This window comes from Malaclemys terrapin, chromosome 12, assembly GCF_027887155.1.
Source record: "Malaclemys terrapin pileata isolate rMalTer1 chromosome 12, rMalTer1.hap1, whole genome shotgun sequence".
Classification (NCBI taxonomy): Eukaryota; Metazoa; Chordata; order Testudines; family Emydidae; genus Malaclemys; species Malaclemys terrapin.
In genome coordinates, this window is record NC_071516.1 from 43,705,516 (window position 1) to 43,726,618 (window position 21,103).

At 42.5% G+C, this 21,103-nt stretch overlaps 1 pseudogene; it reads left to right on the forward strand.

The window, feature by feature from the left end:
* Window positions 1–11,085: 11,085 nt before the first annotated feature.
* LOC128846967 (olfactory receptor 11A1-like) lies at window positions 11,086–11,848 on the forward strand (annotated as a pseudogene).
* Window positions 11,849–21,103: the final 9,255 nt, after the last annotated feature.

Sequence of the window (21,103 nt, forward strand, 5' to 3'; positions counted from 1 at the left end):
TAGAAACCTCAACATTTGTCATGATATGGAATTCATTTTCCCGCCAGCCCTAGCCATTAGGTCTCCATGTAGGAGCAGGGATCAGCCCCTGGAGTCAACCTGGAGAACCAGTGCCATAGCTTGCACCCATAGCCAACTCAGCTATCAGCCATGGCCCTTCACAAGCCCCCTCCCCCCCGCCCCCCGCCTTTATGGGTTGTCTAGCCTGCCTCATAGCTATTCTCTCTTGTAACTGGCCTGGCATACTGCTGTACTGCTGTATAAAATAGTACCTGTCACAATGTGAATCAGGATAGCTCTCCTGAAGTCAGTGTAATCACACTGCTCTAAAAGGTGGGCTAGCTCACTGGTTTGAGCATTGGCCTGCTAAACCCAGGGTTGTGAATTCAATCCTTGAGGGGGCCACTTGGGGATCTGGGGCAAAATCAGTACTTGGTCCTGCTAGGGAAGGCAGGGGGCTGGACTCGATGACCTTTCAAGGTCCCTTCCAGTTCTAGGAGATGGGATATCTCCATTAATTATTATTAAAACCAGGGTAAATGAGAGATGTATCATAACTGTAATTTTCAGCTGAGTTTACTTTTATTTTAAGAACATAAGAACGGCCGTACTGGGTCAGACCAAAGGTCCATCTAGCCCAGTATCCTGTCTACCGACAGTGGCCAATGCCAGGTGCCCAAGAGGGAATGAACCTAACAGGTAATGATCAAGTGATCTCTCTCCTTCCATCCATCTCCACCCTCTGACAAACAGAGGCTAGAGACACCATTCCTTACCCATCCTGGCTAATAGCCATTAACGGACTTAACCTCCATGAATTGATCCAGTTCTCTTTTAAACACTGTTATAGTCCTAGCCTTCACAACCACCTCAGGTAAGGAGTTCCACAAGTTGACTGTGTGCTGTGTGAAGGAGAACTTCCTCTTATTTGTTTTAAACATGCTGCCTATTAATTTTATTTGGTGATCCCTAGTTCTTGTATTATGGGAATAAGTAAATAACTTTTCCTTATTTACTTTCTCCACATCACTCATACTTTTATATACCTCTATCATATCCCTCCTTAGTCTCCTCTTTTCCAAGCTGAAAAGTCCTAGCCTCTTTAATCTCTCCTCATATGGGACCTGTTCCAAATCCCTAATCATTTTAGTTGCCCTTCTCTGAACATTTTCTAATGCCAGATTTTAGATTGAGGGAAAATAAAAATGAAGGAAGGAAGAACAAAGCTGTCCATGAGAGAAAGGACAGTGTGTTTCTCTCACTCTCTATCAGATGCTTGCATTGACTGCTTCACAGAATATTCACTGTTGAATGGGAGGCTCCTTAAAAATTTGAAGGTGAAACTATAGACTTAATGGTGAGCAGTTTCATAGCCATACACACTTGAAGGCAACATGTTCTAGTAGATAAGGACTTGGGTACACTCCTGACTCTGCCACTGGCCCGTTGTGTGAGCAGGTCCAGATCATTAGCACTCTCTGGGTTTCCCCTCCCACCCTTCATCTGTCTTGTCTAGTTAGAATGTAAGCTCTTTGAGTCAGGGTTCACCTCTAGCTACATGTCTGTACAGCACTGTGATGTTCCCCTCTGGTTTTATCCGGACTGGTGATCTGCTAGGTCACTCCAATCCTTGACTCTGGGAGCCAGCCTTACCCTACTCTGCTGTGAGAATCCCTACTCCTGGGCTGTTCACACACAGCTTCTCGCATGCAAGCTGCTTCTTGGATTGTGCTACAGAATGCTACTAGCCAATATCTCCAGTCCCAGACACAACCCTAGGAACCTTCGTCTTGCAGTGCCCAGTTTCGCCTGCTGGACGCTGCAAGCTTATATGAATTGGTTAATTTAACAAAGAAATTGATATGTACCAGGCATGTTATCTTAAGGGGAACCTCTGACACACTTCAGACCAAATGCACTGCTTCACAGGGCCGCCCAGAGGGGGGGCAAGTGGGGCAATTAGCCTCGGCCCTGGCCTGGCAGGGGTCTGGGTCTTCAGCAGCATTTCGGTGGCGGGGGGTCCTTCAGTCGCTCTGGGTCTTCGGTGACATTTTGGCGGTGGGGGGGGGGGGGGGCCTTCAGTGCTGCCAAAGACGCGGAGCGACTGAAGGGCCCCCTGCTGCCGAAATGCTGCCGAAGACCTGGACCGCTGCTGGGTGAGTACAAGTGCCACAGCTCCCTCGCTTTGCCCCAGGCCCCCTGAATCGTCTGGGCGGCCCTGCTGCTTCAGGTAGAATAAACAAATAAATGTATTAACTAAAAAGATAGATTTTAAGTGATTATAAGTCAAAACATAACAAGTCGGATTTGGTCAAATGAAATAAAAGCAAGATGCATTCTAAGCTGATCTTAACACTTTCAATGCCCTCACAAACTTAGATGCTTCTCACCCAGGCTAACTGGTTGCCCTTCAGCCAGGCTATAATAAATCTCAAGGCCAGAAGAGATCACCACAGCCAGCCAGTCTGACCCTTGCATGCATAGGCCACGGAATTTCTCCATTCTATTTTTTTTTTAAATCTAATCTTTCCTTCAAGCCTCCAAGCAATGGTATGTCCATCACCTACCTCCCTGCTACAATCCTCCAAGGTTTAGACACCCTACTTGCCAGCAAATTGTGTCTCATTTTATGGTTATATTAATCTGATTCACACCAGTTGGGGATATGACCCCACTGACTTCAGCAGAGCCCTGATTATTTCTATCAGCTGAGGATCTGCCAGCACTGGTCTGGCTAGCAAGGTTCACTGGTTTAGGCTGTGGAGCCCAGAGTTAACATGGAGGCTGGGGTTTTCAGAAGAGCTTAAGGGAGGTAAGAAGTCAGGTCCTGCTGAAAGTCAATGTGTGTTGGTTATGTAGCCCCACTGGTGTCTCTGGGAATCTCCCCCAGACACAAACTGTGTCGGGTGAGATTTCTGCCCTGTGGGCAAAGCGTACAGCTATTATTGAGGAATCAGCAAGAGGCCAGCTCAGCACTTGGTGCTATGGTTATGGCTGCATATAGCAGAAACCATGGCTAACAGTGAGGACCAAGCATTGTCCTTCAATAGGACTGCATAAGCCCTTATGACTTGAGTGACTCACTAGTTACCTCTGGGTCAATAGCAGGACATTACATTGTTAAATCAGACCTTTAGAGGTGACTTCATGGGGGCACCACCAGAGCTCATCCTTGGTCAGGCTGAGACCCTCTGCTCCCTGACACATCCAATCCCTGTCTTCCGCTGGGCTGGGGTTTTTCTCATGGGAGGGACGATTCAATCCAATCACTGTCTATCTATGCATGTGGAGAGCTCTACATCTATGGGCTACTGCCAACATTCCCACCCCTCCCTGTAGCATAGCCAGGGTAGGGTATTAGCAGCAAAGCTCCATCCATGAGCACAGAGGGTTTTCAGATGGGTTGGGATTGGCAGTACGTTTCAGAGTAACACCCCATTGAGATGAACAGGGCACTTTCCTTCTCTCCAAGTTATAGTTTCAGGCTTTCTGCAGATTCAGGTACTATCGCTGCATTGATTACACTTGGGGCAATTTCCCCTCTCTCAGATCTGTCATGTCATGCTCTCTGCAGACTCAGACAGATGTTGCTGCTCTGCTTACAATTCATTCATGTGTTTTAGATGTGTCTTCGCAACCACAAGGCCCTTTGACTGGCAGATGCTCAGAGGAGATACTACCCCTTTTGGAATGTCTGGAAAGCACCTGGTCACTGCAAGCAATCAGAATGGTCAATTTCTTTAATTAGTACAAGAAAAGTAGGTGTTCACCATTCTTTCCACCGCCAAAAGGAAATCTAGTGTATCTTCAACTATGGTGTCATAGCCAGCACCACCATACTGAGATCCAGTTAGTCAGGTAGCCCCCATCGGCATGGGTACATTGGGGTCATTTATACCAGCTGACTGATTGCTTGGTTCTCCAAATTTCCCATCTGATCTGCCATTCTTTCAAAGCAGAAGCTTATCTCATGCATCTTTCATCTGTTATCCCTCTTGGGTAATGATTCAGAAAATCACTCAGTGGGATTAGCTCAAGAGAACACAAAACTTGCTAGAAAGAAAAAAAATAGAATTGAGAGGTGCAACAAGAGAGAAGATACAGACACTGTGTTTGCCATCTGATTTTCCCTCTGCGTTGGAGCTGCTCCCTGGAGCCGCCTGCTTGCTGAGCAAGAGGGGGTGAGAAGAGGGGCGCTAATGTCAGGGTGTGCCCCTCCCCCTGCTCCTGCCTCCCCTCCTGTATGGAGCGGGGAGGGGGGGACATGACAGTGGTCAGGACAGAGGGAGCTTGTGGGCAGCAGCTGCTGTTTCAACTTGCTGATCTACTTAAAAAGGCAATGTACTTAGAGTGCGGTCAGTGTCCTTAAAGGGGCAATGTGCATCTCTCTCTCACACACACAGTGTGTGTCTCTGGCTCTGTCTGCCATGCTCTCTCCCCTCCCTCCATTTGTGATGCCTTGTAGAGTGTGAGGCTACATTAACAGCAACGTGTTAACCCTTGAGGCAGGGCCGGCTTTAGGCCGATTCGCTCGATTCCCAGGAATCGGGCCTTGCGCTTAAGAGGGCCCCTGCCTTAGGTGCCCTTTAAATTTTTTTACTGTTTTTTTTTTCCAGCGGCCCCGCTCTCCACGGCCCCACTCTCCCGGCCAGAGCTCCGTCTGGAGCGCAGCAAGCCCCGCGGCCCTGGCCGGAGTGAAGCAAGTCCTGCCCCACAGCCCTGCTCTCGTGGCTGGAGATCCGGGCCCTTTAAATAGCCGCGGGAGCCCTGGGATAGTGGGGGGCTCCGGGAGCTATTTAAAGGTCCAGGGCTCCAGCTACCTCTGCCGCCCAGGTCCTTTAAATAGCTGCCGGAGCCCCACTGCTTCCCCAGGGCTCCCGCGGCTATTTAAAGGGCCGGGGCGGTAGAAGCAGCCAGAGCCCGAGCACTTTAAATAGCCCCCAGAGTCCTGGGATAGCGGGGGGCTTGGGGGCTATTTAAAGGGCCGGGGCTCCAGCTGCCTCTGCTGCAACCCCTGCCTGCAGCCACTCCCTGCCGTACCCCATGCCCACACCAGTTATGCACCCCCTGTCCTGCCCGCAGCAGCCCCTCCCCCCCGCCCTGCCCACGGCCAGCCCCTGCCCTGCACCCCCTGCCCATACCAGCCCTGCACCCCCTGCCCTGCCTGCAGCCAGCCCTGCACCCCCTGCCCACAGCCAGCCTCTGCCGCACCCCCTGCCCTGTCTCCAGCAATCCCTGACTCACCTCCCTGTGGCCCTGCCCAAAGCCAGCCAGCCCCACACACATCCCTGCCAGCACCAGCCCTGCACTCCCTGCCCTGCCCGCACCAGCCCCGCACTCCCTACCCTGCCTGCAGCCAGCCCCGCACCCCCTGCCCTATCTCCAGCCAACCCCTGCTGCATCCCCCGGCCTGAAGCCAGCCAGTCCCGCACTCCTCATTCTCCAGCCCTGTCAACTGCTGCCACACACCCCTGCGGCCCTGTCTGAAGCCAGCCCACCCCACACCCCCCTGTCTCCAGCCAGCCCCGCACCCCTTGCCCTGCCTGCAGCCAGACCCTGCCTCCAGTCAGCCCCTTCCCTGCCTACAGCCAGCCCCATGTCCACTGGTGCCCTGCAGTTCCCAGGGCAGTAACCCTGCACACCTGCTTCAATGAGGGGGGCAGGGAGCAGCTGGGACCCACACATGTGCACACATGTGAAATGGCAGTCATTAATATCCGATCAACAGCATATATGATGCAATGTACATAATATATAATTTTATTATTTATATAGTCATGGGAAGTAAATAATACATGGAGGAAGTGAAAGGCTTTTTTTTTTTAATCATCCCTGCTGGGGCCTGCCGAAAATGTTCGAATTGGGCTCTGCACTTCCTAAAGCTGACCCTGCCTTGAGGGCTCAGCTGAGTGCTAGTTCATCCACCCTCTGACTTCACCACCACAACCAAGCTTCACAATCATCATTGCTGTGTGCAGTATTAAATTGTTTGTTTAAAACTTCTATTGTGTATGTGTGTGTGTATATATATATATAGTCTTTTGTCTGGTGAAAACAATTTCCCTGGAACCTAACCCACTGCTATTTACATTAATTCTTATGGGGAAATTGGATTCACTTAACATCATTTCGCTTAAAGTAGCATTTTTCAGGCTCTGAGGTGTCAGAGTTATGGAACACATGTTTGCTGGAAACTAACCCCAATAAACATCACATTGTCTACACTTCAGACTTCTGGTCTTCTGCTTTCTGTCTGCATGATAAGAACCACAGTAGAGGGTGAAGGGAAAGCCCTCTAACACTGGCTAACTGTAAAAAGTAATTGTAAATGGTAAATCATTTAATAGAGGTATGTCTAGTGGGGTCTTGCGGGTGTCTGCGCTTGGTGTTGCCAAAAAACCATGATGATAATGGCATGATGATAGTGGCAAATAATAATGACATCAGTTATTCAGGCTGATTTAGATTGCTTGATGAATTGGGTTCATTCGAACATGTGTTTCAATACAGCCCCATTCATAGATTCATAGAAGATTAGGGTTGGAAGAGACCTCAGGAGGTCATCTAGTACAACCTCCTGCTCAAAGCAGGACAAAACCCAACTAAATCATCCCAGCCAGGGTTTTGTCAAGCTGGGCCTTAAAAACCTCTAAGGATGGAGATTTCACCCTCCCTAGGTAACCCATTCCAGTGCTTCACCAACCTCCTAGTGAAAAAGTTTTCCCTAATATCCAACCTAGACCTTCCCCACTACAACTTGAGACAATTGTTCCTTGTTCTGTCATCCTCCACAACTGAGAACAGCCTAGCTCCATCCTCTTTGGAACCCCCCTTCAGGTAGTTGAAGGCTGCTATCAAATCCCCATTCACTCTTCTCTTCTACAGACTAAATAAGCCCAATTCACTCAGCCTCTCCTCATAAGTCATGTGCCCCAGACCCCTAATCATTTTTGTTGCCCTCCGTTGGACTGTCTCCAATTTTTCCCCATCCTTGCTGTAGTGGGGGGCCCAAAACTGAATGCAATACTCCAGATGTGGCCTCATTGGTGCTGAATAGAGTTATACATCTAGGACAAAGCAAAACTAGTCATACTTGCAGGATGGGAGACTGATACTGGAAAGCAGTGACTCTGCTTATCAAAAAAACAACAACTGAAAATCCTTTTTTCTTTAGCTTCCCCCCAAAAAAAGTTTTTTTGTCAAAATAAAATACATTTTGGGTTTTCTAGTTGAAAATGTTAGAGGTTTGGTTGAAAACCGAGAAATTTCAGCTGAAAACAAGAGTTGTGTTTAGACTGAAAATGTTTGGTTTTCAGATTTTCCAGTTAAGATGTTTTGTTTTTGTTTTTGTTTGTTATTTGGCTAGTTATGGGGGTTTTTGCAAGCAAAAAGAGACAAGATTTCTATGTTTTTTGTCATTCAGAATTTTGCATGTCAATATGGCTTGATAAAATTATATATGCTGAGTTTCATGCCATTTTAAATTTAGAGATTTTAGCTGAGATTTTCAAAAGTGCCTTGGTGATATGGATACTCAAATCCCATTAAATCTAATAGGAATTGGGGGCCCATTCTCCTAGGCAGCTTGGAAAACCTCAACCTTTAAGTATCAAAGGTTTGCATTGTACTTTTAGGATTGCTGCTTTAATATATGTTAGTAGAGACCTGGTCCTAAATATTCCAACCACCCTTGTGGCTTGCACATCCGGAATTGAACAGGGGGTTTTGAGGGCTAAATATATGAACCAGTACAGAATGAGATAAAAAGCCAAACCTTTGTAAGTGTTGGCTGTAAAAGTCATATCCCCTATGGATCAGCATGGGGCTTGGGGGTTAGGGACAGGGGCTGGTAACATACACTCATGAGTGGGTCATACCAACACTTATACATATGAGTAACTTTTCTCAGGTACATAGTGTATTGAAAGTGTTTGTAAGCTTGAGTCCATAGGCTATAAAGAATCTCTGCAGAGATAAATATAGAAGATGATGATGATGATGAGAATTTAAGAGCACCTTGACATTTAAATTGAGATCCACAAATTCACTACATGAGCTCTAAAAGTGTTTGTGATTTTGGTCAGTCTGAGTTTCCACCTTCCTATGACTGAATAAAGCCACAAATACTGAGTTTCCTGGGGGTTTAAATGTACAGATTTTAGCTGGGATTTTTAGAGACACCCACTGTATGTTCGTATCTCCCGGGAAACTTTGAAAATATGAGCCTTTAAATAACTCGATAATGCCAAAAGTTTGTGGAAGTAATGCTGCGCACACTTCATAGAGCCTGGGACAAGGAGTCAGAAAACCTGGGTTCCTTTTCTAGTGCTACCACTGACTTCTAGCAATGTCACTTCCCTGCTATGTGCCTCAGTTTCTACTCCCACCTTTAATCCATTTAGATTGTGCTCTCAGCATGGCAGGGTCTATTTCTTACTATGTGCATGCACAGGTCATAGCACAATGGGGCCCTTTTCTCAGTTGAGATCTCTTGGCATTAAACCAATAATAACAGAAATGTAAAAAACAAACTGACATAACAATACTTTGCCTTTGATCAGTGGACATGGGTAGTATGAGACATTCAAAGCCCTTTAAAGGATGGGATGTCCATTCCCCTTCCTTCTAATGGAAATGAGGCATCTAAATCCCTTGTGCAACTCTGAAAAACTCAACCTGAATGTTGTGAACAGATAACCCTCCCCCCCCACAAAACTGGGATTGGGTCAGCTGACATGCATTGCTCCCATAATTTCAAAATGTTTCATTTCAATTTTGACCTTTTTTATTTTTTACTAGAAGTTAAAATAAATTTCAACATGAAATGCAAAAATGCAAATGTGGATGCAAAAATAATTAGAAGATTTTCATTTAGAAAATGTTGAGACAAGGTGTTTGGACAAGCTCAATCATTTTGGATTCCGAACACAAGAAAATGTGTCAAAACTTTCTCTTCTGAAAGTACAGTGTCAGTGCTGATAAACTGGCATTTTCGAGTGGAAAACAAAAGTGTTAAAAAAAGAGTCTTGACCATCTCTATATCTAACAATAAATAAAATGGCTGATTTTTTCAAAAGAACGAAAGGGAGGACGGTGTTCAAATCTCACATGGGAACCCCTGCTGTTGTCATTGCCACCATCAGCTAAAATGTCAAGGGAGGTTTCCCCTTCTTCCACAAAGAATAAATAAGGAATTAGGAGAGATGCTGACATTCAATAGATGGATAGAAGGCAAAATGAATGCAGCTGGGTATCTTATTGAAAGATCTCACCTGAACATAGGCGCCGACTCCATGTGTGCTCCTCCAGCCCCGGAGGAAGCCGGCACCCATCCATCACAATGATGATGATGAGGATGGAAGATAGATGGCAAAACCTATATCCTGGTGTCAATACTAAGAGTGAAGAGTTCACATCAGAAATTTTGGCTGCTAATACCTCCTCCTTAAAGGTAAACCAATTTACAGATTTATGGAATTTAAGGGCAGAAAGAACCATTATGGTCATCTAGTCTGACCTCCTGCATAATACAAGCAAGATAATTTCAGCCAGTGATTCTTGCATAGAATAATAACTGCTGGTTGAAATTAGGGCATACCTTTAAGAAACATATTCAGTCATGACTTTTATAACTTTAAGTGACAGAGACTATATCACATCCCTTTGTAAGTAATTCCACAGTTTTCTATCCACTTTAGGGAAGATAAAAGATTTGATAGATCATCTTGCTGAATCCTTTGTTTCTACTGCAACATTTGCCCCTCTAAGTTAAAAAACACTATAGATTCTAATTCAGGAAGGTACCTAAACATATGCATAACTTTAAGCTTGTGAGCAATCCCATGTAAGTTAATCAGACTGTTCCTGTGCTAAACACTAAGTGCAAGTTGAGTATCTTCTTGAATTGGGGTCATAATGCTTTAGACAGAGAGAAGACATACTCTGTTTTAGACGTTTCCTTCACCAGGGAGTAGCAGATGTATATATAACACACTGGATTGATTTAGAATCAGTATTAGCCAGAGGGAAAGTAGAAGGAGTTTCAGAGGAATGTCTTCCTCCATTCATTGATTATTAAACATTGGTTTGGAACTGAATTTCATTGAATGTTTGAAGTCAGGATGAAGAAAGAGTCAGAGGTTAGAAAGCTGGGTAGAAAAGGAGGAAACTAAATTCAGCCTGGGAAGATGCAGCTAATTCAGAGAGGGAAAGCCAATATGAACACGTACTGAATCGGAGGGCAAAACCTGGAAAGCTGTAATAATTTGAAAGATATCTATCTATGTTCATTTGCCTCTCTATACTTCACTTCCAACAATTACTCTCTGCTCATTCATTCTTGAGTGTGTGTCACTCTGTCTCTGTCAGTCTACCTATCCATTCTTCTGTCCATCAATCTCAATCTATGTCTGTCTGACTTTCCATTCTTTGATTCAAGCAATCTCTCTCTCTCTCTCTCACATGATCATTGCTGTGCTGTCTGAGTTCCTTATCAAAGGACAAAAAGGTGGACATGCATTTTCAATGTAATAGAGTTACCAATAAAGCCAGTAAAGGTTTTTGTAGAGACACGGAGCCATCATATGATTGCCATTAGGAGAGATCTGAGTGAAAACTCCACAAGAAAAAAGAAAAAAAAGCAGGGAGGGCTCAATTAGGCAGAGGGCAGGGATAGCTCAGGGGTTTGAGCAGCAGCCTCCTCAACCCAGGGTTGTGAGTTCAATCCTTGAGGGGGCCATTTAGGGATCTGGGGCAAAAATCTGCCTGGGGGTTGGTCCTGATTTGGATAGGGGGTTGACTAGATGACCTTCTGAGGTCCTTTCCAGTCCTCATATTCTATGAGACATAAAAGTTGGAACACATGTAAACAAATTTTGTATAAAACTGATCTCCTTGCAATACTAGTTAGTACTAAGCATACAAAGCACTATAAAGTTTCTTTTCTTCCCCCAGCTTCACTTCCAGGTCCATGCAGAAGATGGAAATCAAACATCCATCACAAAATTCATCCTGCTAGGATTTGGGGATCTCCCTGAACTACAGATTCTTCTTTTCATGCTGTTCCTAGTGATCTACTTCATGACCATGGCTGGGAACATTCTCATCATTGTTCTAATTGTGGCTGATCAACACCTGCACACCCCCATGTACTTCTTCCTGGGGAACCTGTCCTGCTTGGAGATCTGCTACACCTCCACCATCCTGCCCAGGATGCTGGCCAGTCTCCTGACAGGGGACAGAACCATTTCTGTTAGCGGCTGCATCATGCAATTTAACTGGTTCAGCTCCCTGGCAGCTGTAGAATGTGCTCTCCTAGCAGTGATGTCTTATGATCGGTACTTAGCAATATGTAAACCTCTGCACTATGCAATGCAGATGAATGGCAGCTTGTGCCTCCAGATGGCATCTTTGTCTTGGATTAGTGGCTTCCTGGCTAGCACTGTCACGACATCTTTGTTAGCACAGTTCACTTTCTGCGGACCAAATGAAATTAATCATTTCTTCTGTGATTTCACCCCTTTGATCAAACTCTCCTGCAGTGACACCAGCCGGATGGAACTCGTGACCTTCATACTTTCCTCCATCTTCACCCTTCCCACATTCCTATTAACTGTGACATCCTACATTTCTATTATTGCCTCCATCCTGAGAATCCCTTCCACCATGGGGAGGCAAAAGGCCTTTTCCACCTGCTCCTCTCACCTCATTGTGGTGACAATTTTCTATGGGACCCTAATGATTGTCTACATGCTACCAGATAGTGCTACAGTGGAAAACCTGAACAAAATGTTCTCTGTCTTCTACACAGTCCTCACTCCCATGGTCAACCCCCTCATCTACAGCCTGAGAAACAAGGAGGTGAACAAAGCCCTGAGGAAAGCTCTTGTGAAATATGTGCCTTTCCCACAAAAATCAGTAAAGGCAAACTCAATTTGCTAAGGTTAGCATGAAATAGAGGTACATAAGAACAGCCATACTGGGTCAGACCCAAGGTCCATCTAACCCAGTATCCTGTCTTCTGACGGTGGCCAATGCCAGGTGCCCCAAAGGGAATGAACAGAACAGGTAATCATTAAGTGATCCACCTGTTGTGTCGCCCATTCCCAGCTTCTGTCAAACAGAGGCTAGGGACACCATCCCTGCCCCATCAGAGCTTAGCATACTGTGCCCCATCCTTTAACACCCACCCCTCTGGTAAATTATAGTTCATGTGTGTGGTCCTTAGTTATATGTGTTTTTTCCTATGAAAGTAATAAAAAAATCATTTTCTGCAAAAAAATATCATGACATTTTTAATATTTTTTCAAAGAAAATCACATTTAAAGAATTCTTAAAATGTTTGTTATCCACTGTTTAGTAAATAAAAAAATAATAGCCATTTCAATATGTTCAACAAAATGAGAAAAAATGGATTGAAAAAATTCTACAAAAACTATTGAAATAAACTTGTTTTTAACCCCTTGAAATGAAAATATTCCTGATTTTTTTTATTTTGTCTTAACACATTTTCTCTAAATGGTGCAAATTCATCAGGCAAGAAAACCTTGTTCTCACTATGTCTTTGGGTCAGGAAATCACTCTTTTCCTTTAACAATTTACCTTGCAGGTCAGTTCTAATACAGTGAAGAATTATCTATCTTTCTATTGATTTTAAGGTCAAATGGGGCCATTATGATCATCTAGTCCTCCTACTATATGGAATATAATTTCTCTCAGTACTTCTTACATTCAGTCTTGCTTTAAAGACTTTAGGTGATGGAAATCCATCAAATCCCTGGATAAGTAGTTCCAATTCTTACTTAATCTCATTGTTGAAGATATATTACTTATTTACAGTTTGAATTTCACTAGCCTAAGCGTCCATTCGTGGATCTTTTGACACATTGTGTGCAAGATTAGCCATTTAATCAATGTATCTATCTGTCTGACAAAGTTGGTTGATTTTTTTTTCCCAATATGGAAAATTATCACCAGTAAATTTTGACTTTAAATTTTTTTTAAAGGGCAAAAAAAAAAACAAAAAAAAACCTACTGAGAAGTGAAAATATTTCAGCCTTAAAACAAAACTTTTTTTTTCTGATGAAAATTTAATTTTCTGTGAAATATTTAGTTTTAGCCAAAACTCCAATTTTCCATTTTTTTGAAAAGATCTATCTATCTATCTATCTATCTATCTATCTATCAAATAAAATTGTGCAATGCTGATTCAACAGTAATATATAGATTAAAATGTCACTGAAACTTTTGTGGAAAATGGAAACGTTTTAAAGTTGGGGACAGCTTTTCATGGAAAGCTGAATTTTCAAGAAAAGCTGTTTTTCACTGGACAAACATTCTTCTCAAAATTTTTTGATCATCTCCATTTTAGTTCAAGATTTCATGACATAACACTCCCCGGGCCACTGTAATTTTGAATCGGGTGATGGGAAATTAAAATATTTTTTGGTGAGAAGTTGATTTTAATGAAAATATGATGGTTGTTTCAAGTTTCTGAGGTATTTGAAATTATACAGGAAGTCCTGGGGTGGGGAGGGGGCACAGAAGAAGTGGGGACAGAGTATAAGTGAAGAGATAAAAAGTGTCTGATTGATCTTCTGACACTGAAATTTTGCACATCAGTGAAATAAACAAAACAGGAACATAAATAATGCCAATTCCAAAATGTGTGCACTGGTATGTTTAGTTATATAATGATATCTATCTATCTACACATACGTGTGTGTATATGTATAGATAGAAAACAGGTCCTTAAAAATATAATGAAATTAAATGTTATGTAGCTATGTTATGTGAATATTTGTATTCATGGATATGTAATATTTAGCACTAATGATAATAATAATAATAAATATTTAATATTTCTCTTCAAAAATGTCCATCTTTGAAATGAAAATAACCCCTAAAATACGGTCACGGTTTTCAAAAATATTCATTCTCTACAAAAATATCATGACATTTTTTATCATTTTTAAGAGAAAATACCATTTAAAGGGTTATCAAAATGTTTCATTTATGTGGTATTTTGTAAATGACAAAAGTTCAACAGTCATTCAATATTGTTTAAAAAACATTGAGAAGAAAATTATGTTAAAAAACTCTAGAAAAAACGATTGAAATAAACTCTTTTAAACCTTTGGAAATGTGCAGATTCTTGCAATTTTGAATTTTTTCCTAAAACAATTTTTTTCTCTTATTGGTCATAAGTAGGGCCCTACCAAATTCATGATCCATTTTGGTCAATTTAATGGTCACAGGATTTTAAAAATCGTAAATTTCATGATTTCAGCTATTTCAACATGAAATTTCACGGTGTTGTAATTGGAGGGGTCCTGACCCAAAAAGAAGTTTTGGGGTGGTCACAAGGTTATTATAGAGGGGGTTCTGGTACTGCTACCCTTACTTCTGCACTGCTGCTGACAGCAGAGCTACCTTCAGAGCTGGGCAGCTGGAGAGCAGTGGCTGCTGGCTGGGAGCCCAGCTCTGAAGACAGAGCCACCACCAGCACAGAAGTAAGGATGGCATGGTAAAGTATTACCACCGTTACTTCTGTGCTGCTGGTGGTGGTGTGCTACCTTCATATCTGGGTGCCTGGCCAAAAGCTGCTGCTCTCTGCCCACTGGGCTCTGAAGGCAGTGCAGAAGTAAGGGTGGCAATACCGCACCCTCCCCTAAAATAACCTTGCAACCTATTGCAATTCCCTTTTGGGTCAGGACCCCCAATTTGAGAAAAGCTGGTATCCCCTGTGAAATCTGTATAGTATAGCATAAAAACACACAGAAGACCACATTTCATGGGGGGATACCAGATTTCACAATCCATGTTGCGTTTTTCATGACCATGAATTTGTTGGGGCCCTAATAATAAGAACATAAGAATGGCCATACTGGATCAGAACAAAGATCCATCTAGCCCAGTATCCTGTCTTCTGACAGTGGCCAATTGCCAGTTGCCATAGAGGGAATGAACAGAATAGGTAATCAAAATTATGGTCAAACTTAATTGGGGAAAAAAATGTGTCTCAGTATGTCTTTGCATCAGGAAAGCTCTCTTTTCTTCTACTGTAAATTGACTTGCATAATAGTAATAACACAGTAAAGAATGGTTTCGGAGTAGCAGTCGTGTTAGTCTGTATCCACAAAAAGAAAAGTCCTATCAATCTATCAGTCTATCCCTCTACACATTCAGCTATCGAGCTATCGACATATCTAACAGTCTGTTTCTCATCATCATAATCTACTCTAGATTCCTCTCTCTCTCTCTTTAAATAAAATAAAATATTCCCTCTCCCCTATTCCTTTGTTGTTTCATAGATACAAACCTCTTGTATCTTAGACACATCAATAAAACTACATTTTTCTTTCACTATAGTCTTCTAAAATGGACTTGGTATTGAGAGACCAAGGATCCAAATATACCACCATGTATCAGAGACCCCAGTGTAAATCCAAGTCCCCATCAGAACTGGACAAAGACACCTTGCTAACCATCAGTGGTCTGAAAGTATAGTGTATGTTACATCACCACACAACAAATAGGTTGCATTACAAAAGAGGAAGCTTGAGATTCCTTCATGTTTTCTTCCTGCCAAGGGGTTTAATAGGCATATAGCATGAGTTACGGATGGTCAAAGTTTGTAAGAGGAGTGTGATGGGGTTACCTGGTTAATATTCATATTTGACTTTGAACACAGGGTATGGAGTTCTGCAGATGTAAATGAAGTAGGAGCAGTCAAACATAGACATTATCTTACTACCCATTACTATTCTTGTTGCTACTACTACATTTACTTGGCCAACTCACAGCAGGAGTTATTTAGTGGTACTAAAGGGGGCAAAAGTTTCTATAGTTTCATAAAGGTTTAGGCCAGAAGGGACCATTAGCTCATCCATTCTGCCCTTCTGTTCATCACAGGCCATTACATTCCACTCACATACTAAGCCCAATGATTTCAGTTAATCTAAAGGTATTTCAGCCCTCAGAAAACTAAGCTGTTGTATGCCACAGGCACAGAACAGGAACATAAGAACTGCCATGCTAGATCAGATCATTGTTCAATCTAGTCCAGTGTCCTGTCTTCTGACAGTGGCCAATGCCAGGTTCTTCAGAGGGAATGAACAGAACAGGGCAATTAGTGAATGATCCATCACCTGTCATCCAGTCCCAGTTCCTGGCAGTTGGAGGTTTAGGGACACCTAAATCACGAGGTTAAGTCCCTGACTGTTTTGGCTAAAAGCTGTTGATAGACCCGTCCTCCATAAACTTACCTAAATCTTTTTTGAACCCAGTTATATTTTGGCCTGACAAGGTCCCCTGACAATGAGTTCCATGGGTTGACTGTATGTTATGTGAAAAAAATACTTCCTTTTTTTTGTTTTAAACGTCCTGCCTCTTAAAACCCCTTGTTCTTGTGTTATGTGAAGGGGTAAATAGACTTAGGTGCTATGAGTGGTTGAGGTCCCTGCCAAGGCAGGGAATTGATCAGCTGGGATGTGACCATTTGATCCTAGCAGGTGATCCACACTCCACACTGAAGAGAAAGCTGAAATCCCATGAGGTCCCTGCAAATCTGACCTGGAGGAAAGACCTTCCCAATTCCAAATGTGGTGACTAGTTAGCTCCAGCCAGGCACCTACAGCAAGCATTCAGACCACTGCTCCAACCCTGAGAATGGAAAGGGTGCAGAGCACCCCTGTACACTCCTACACTGGATACAGGAGGATGGTATGGGCCCAGAAGAGATCAGGCATAGCCCCTTACCAGAGAAGCACTGGATCAGTCAGAATCGCCCTCTTGGTCTAATCCAGGAGCTGAGCTCATGGTGAGGACACGATTAAGCCATTTACTAATTATACTACTACTACTTCTGTGACTTATTCCACCACCACCACAACCTGTATCCATGTTACTACTGCTTTTCTTCTTCTAGCTTGCATCCCACCTAAACAGAGTCAGCTCTTCAAGTCCTTCTTCTCCATTCCAGTCTGTCTTGAAGAAGTTCCTCTGAAACTTTGCAGCTAACCAGATCCCTTTGTAGGACATCCATCCATCTAGTTTTGGGTCATCATTCTATTACCCTCCTCTTCTAAGTTCAACAGGCTGTTTCCCATCTGTTCTTCCAATTTTCCTTTCACACGCCCAAATCATCTAAGCCTGAATTCCCTTAGCTTTTCTATAACCCTTCACACTTCCTCTAATTTGTTCGTTTCAAGCATGGCCCATCCTTATAACTCCAAGGATCCTCCTTAACAATTTCATTTCTGCTTTATTCAAGATCTGCTTTGGTCTCTAGTAACTTGTGTCACTACTATTGTTAATTCAACAAGAGTTTTGCCTTTGACTTTAATGGGGCCCAAATTTCTTGCCAACACTCTCCATGTAAGTTGGACAATTGGTCTGCCCTGACTCCTCTTCCATGTCCCCAGCCCACACCTTCTTCTTTTCTCTTTGGCAGAGCTTTATCAGGCCTCTGTAGCCTGTGATGTGTAAGCTGAGACACATGGAAGCCTATTATTTGCACATACCCTAGCAAGGCAGCTTTGATCATATATCCTAATGCAGAAAAGCTACAGCATGATGTGGCCATAAAAAGGAATACTGCCTTGTTCTGAGGCTGTGATGGACTTTCTGTGACCTCTAACCTCTGGGCCTCTGGGCATTTCTCTAGTGGGAATAAAAAGAATCAACTACACGTAATCAATTTCCATGAGGACCCACTGATTACTTCTTTGGGGTCTCTAAACAGTGGCAATGGCTTCGACAGTGTCTGCGTCCTGGTGACATCGGTGTTTCGTGATGCTACCCTAGTCACAATCACTGCAAAGCAATGGTCGGGAGCCCAGCATGACATCACTCACAGCTTAATTCAAACACAAACCAACTCACCAGCTCTCCGAGCCTGAACCAGACTGATCTAAGCTGCCCATTTTTTGATAGCTCACAATGTCAGGTGTAGCCAGCTGTGTAAGTTTGGAAGCCTCCACTCTTCATCAGTGATAACTAAGGGCAGTTCTGGTTGCTTGGCAACATCACAGCAGAGCCTCTTTCAGGGTACCTCCCTGGTGAACACCAAAATGTATATAAATGGATGCCTTTTGCCACTTGGAGAATTGTGCTGAGGCAAAGGCAATTTGCTCCAAGCAGGTAAGTTAGAGGGGAATGGATGAAATTAAAACACATATTTGAAATTTTCAGGTTTTGATTTTGGGGTAATTGGAAAGTGTCTGCTATATTTCTTTGAATATATATATATATAATTAGAAAACCTGAAAATAGACTAATTTTCAGGTTTTGGGTGGAAATTTTGGAGGTTTGGTTGCAAAAGTACCCGCCAAAAAGTGCTTTGGGAGATTTTTTTGTTTTTCAATGAACAGTTGAAATTTTCCACAAGGGAAAAATACAACAAAAGCCCTCACCAAACCCAAAACATTTTTTCATCCGTCCAGCTTGAAAGGTTTACATTTCTACTGGAATGTCTGAAAAAATGCATCCATGCTTTTAATTGCCAATAGGAAATAAGTATCTAAATCCCCTAGTTGGCTTAATAAATTATAGCCAACATGTTTTATCTATTTCTATAGTTTTGGGGCATGTCCTTGTATATATGCATCTGCGTGTTTGCATTTGTAGGTTTCTGCATCCTTGTGTATATATGTGAATAGAATTGTGCTAGTGCATTTGATTGCATTTTTGGTGATTACGATCATATGTTCATATGCTTGTGTGCATCATTGTTTTTATGTTCACATGTATATAAACTGGTCTATTGGATAGGGGAGAAGCAATAGATATGATATAGCTTGATTTTAGTAAGCCGTTCGATGCAGTCCTTCATGACTTTTTTCATAAGCAAACCAGGGGAATGTGATCTAGATTAAATTACTATAAGATGAGTAAAAAACTTGTTGAAAGGCCGTACTCAAAGGGTACGTCCACACAGCAAAAACACTAACCCTGTGTCTGCAAGTCTCAGAGCCCATATCTCTAGACTTGGGCTTGTGGGGATTATGGTATGGCATTAAAAATAGACGTGTAGACTACCAGTTTGAAGCCCAGGGAGAAGAATGGATTTCAAAGCCTGACCTTCAGCACAAGCCAGAACGTCTACATAGCTATTTTTAAGGTTGTAGCAAGAACCCTACAAGACCAAGTCTGCAGACCCAGGTTCTGAGACTCACTGCTGCTGGGTAGTTTTTGGTGTGTTTTTGTTTTGTTTTATTATTTGCCGTATAGATTTACCCAAAGAGTAGTTATCAATGGTTCTCTGTCGAACTGGAAGGATGTATCTAGTGGGGTCCCAAGGGTTCTGTCCTGGGTCTAGTACTATCAAATATTTTCATTAATGATTTAGATAATGGAGTGGAGTGTATGCTTATAAAATCTGCAGATGACACCAAGCTGGAAGGCTTTGCAAGCACTTTGGAGGACAGGATAAGAATTCAAAATGACCTTGACAAATTGGAGATTTCATCTGAAATCAACAAGATGAAATTCAATAAACGCAAATGCAAAGTTAGGAAGAAAAACTCCAGTGGAGAGCAATGAAAATGATCAAAGGTTTTAGCAAACCTGACCTATGAGGAAAGGTTAAAAAAACTGGGCATGTTCACTCTCGAAAAAAGGAGACTGAGGGGGATCTTATAGCAATCTTCAAATATGTTAAGGGCTGTTACAAAGAGGATGGAAATAAAGATATGCTTCAGAAATATGCATTGACACTAGTTACATTTATAATACGGTTTGACAAGTTACAAAACTCTCTATACATCAAGAAAACCCAACCCACCAGTTTAACAGCTCCATCACTTGTTGCTTTGTTCTATACTTTTTTCATCTCTGTTTTGGATACTACATTACAAACCAGTTGCTCAAAGAATGGCCACCTGAAAGGCGATTGCCCATCAACTTTGATGACACGTGGCTAGAGGCATCAGCTTGTCCTTTGTCTTTGAGAAACCGGTCTACCCCCTCTTTTTGTCCAGAGGACCCTGTTTACTGTTTATATGTAAACTGAGGTAAACAGTACAGAACATGCTGGGCTAGGTAGTCATCCAATGAAGAGTAGAGGAAACACCATCAGAAAAATGTAACAGAACAGCACTGTGTAAATTTTGAATAACACAGATTCTGAGAATGATCTGGAGACAAAATATTCTTCACTGATGAACTCTATGAGCACTTTTATATCATGAATATTGGAGAATTTTTCTGTCTGTTCTCAGATAATTCAAAAAAGAAAGTAATAGAAATGCCGAAAAGCTGCAATTCATCAATCCTCTCAAGAAATGCCAGTGGTGGAGAACTGGCCAACAGACCATACAAGAGGGCATTGATTTAAAAAAATGGAAGTTAGAGGGCCAGTGTTACCTCACATTTCATTTAACATCTGCATTAATTATCTGAAAGGGCCATGTTAATGAAATACCCAAAATATTTTCAAATACCTCTCTGAATGACACACAGGACAGAAGGAAATAGACAGAGCTAGAAGTTAGCAACATGGACAGAAAAATAAATCTATCTATCTATCTATCTATCTATCTATCTATCTATCTATCTAAACACATCACTGTGGTATCAGACTGATTAATCAATTAAGGCCCTGATCCTACAAAGATTGCCCATATGCTTAATTTTGCACACTATAATCAGTCCCATTGACTTTAATTTGTTGCACAATTGGGCTCCAAGTGTCATATGGTGAAAAACTAAAAATAAAATGAGTGATTGTAAAGTGATATGGTTGCCGAAAAGTACAGTGTAGAGAAATCAAGGCACCCTTCCATCTGTCCTCTGTTAGGAATGATCACATTGAAATGGCTATAAAAAAATCTACACTGATGGGCATAAATATAAACAGCAAACATGATGGCAAGAGGAAGTTGTTTCTATATTTCTGAATGCAGAAAGTTGTGCATGGTCTCTCAGCTGAGCAGTGAAATGACTGACCAAAGGTTGGAAACAAAACCAGGTCTTCTGAGTTTCATGCTGCAATGCAGTCCACCAACAGTGCATTGGAGAGGTGCCACCCCAGCAATTGATCATGTGGAAAGAGAAATATACAAGCAATATTGTTGAGGAAAATGTTTAGATGCCTCGAGCAGCA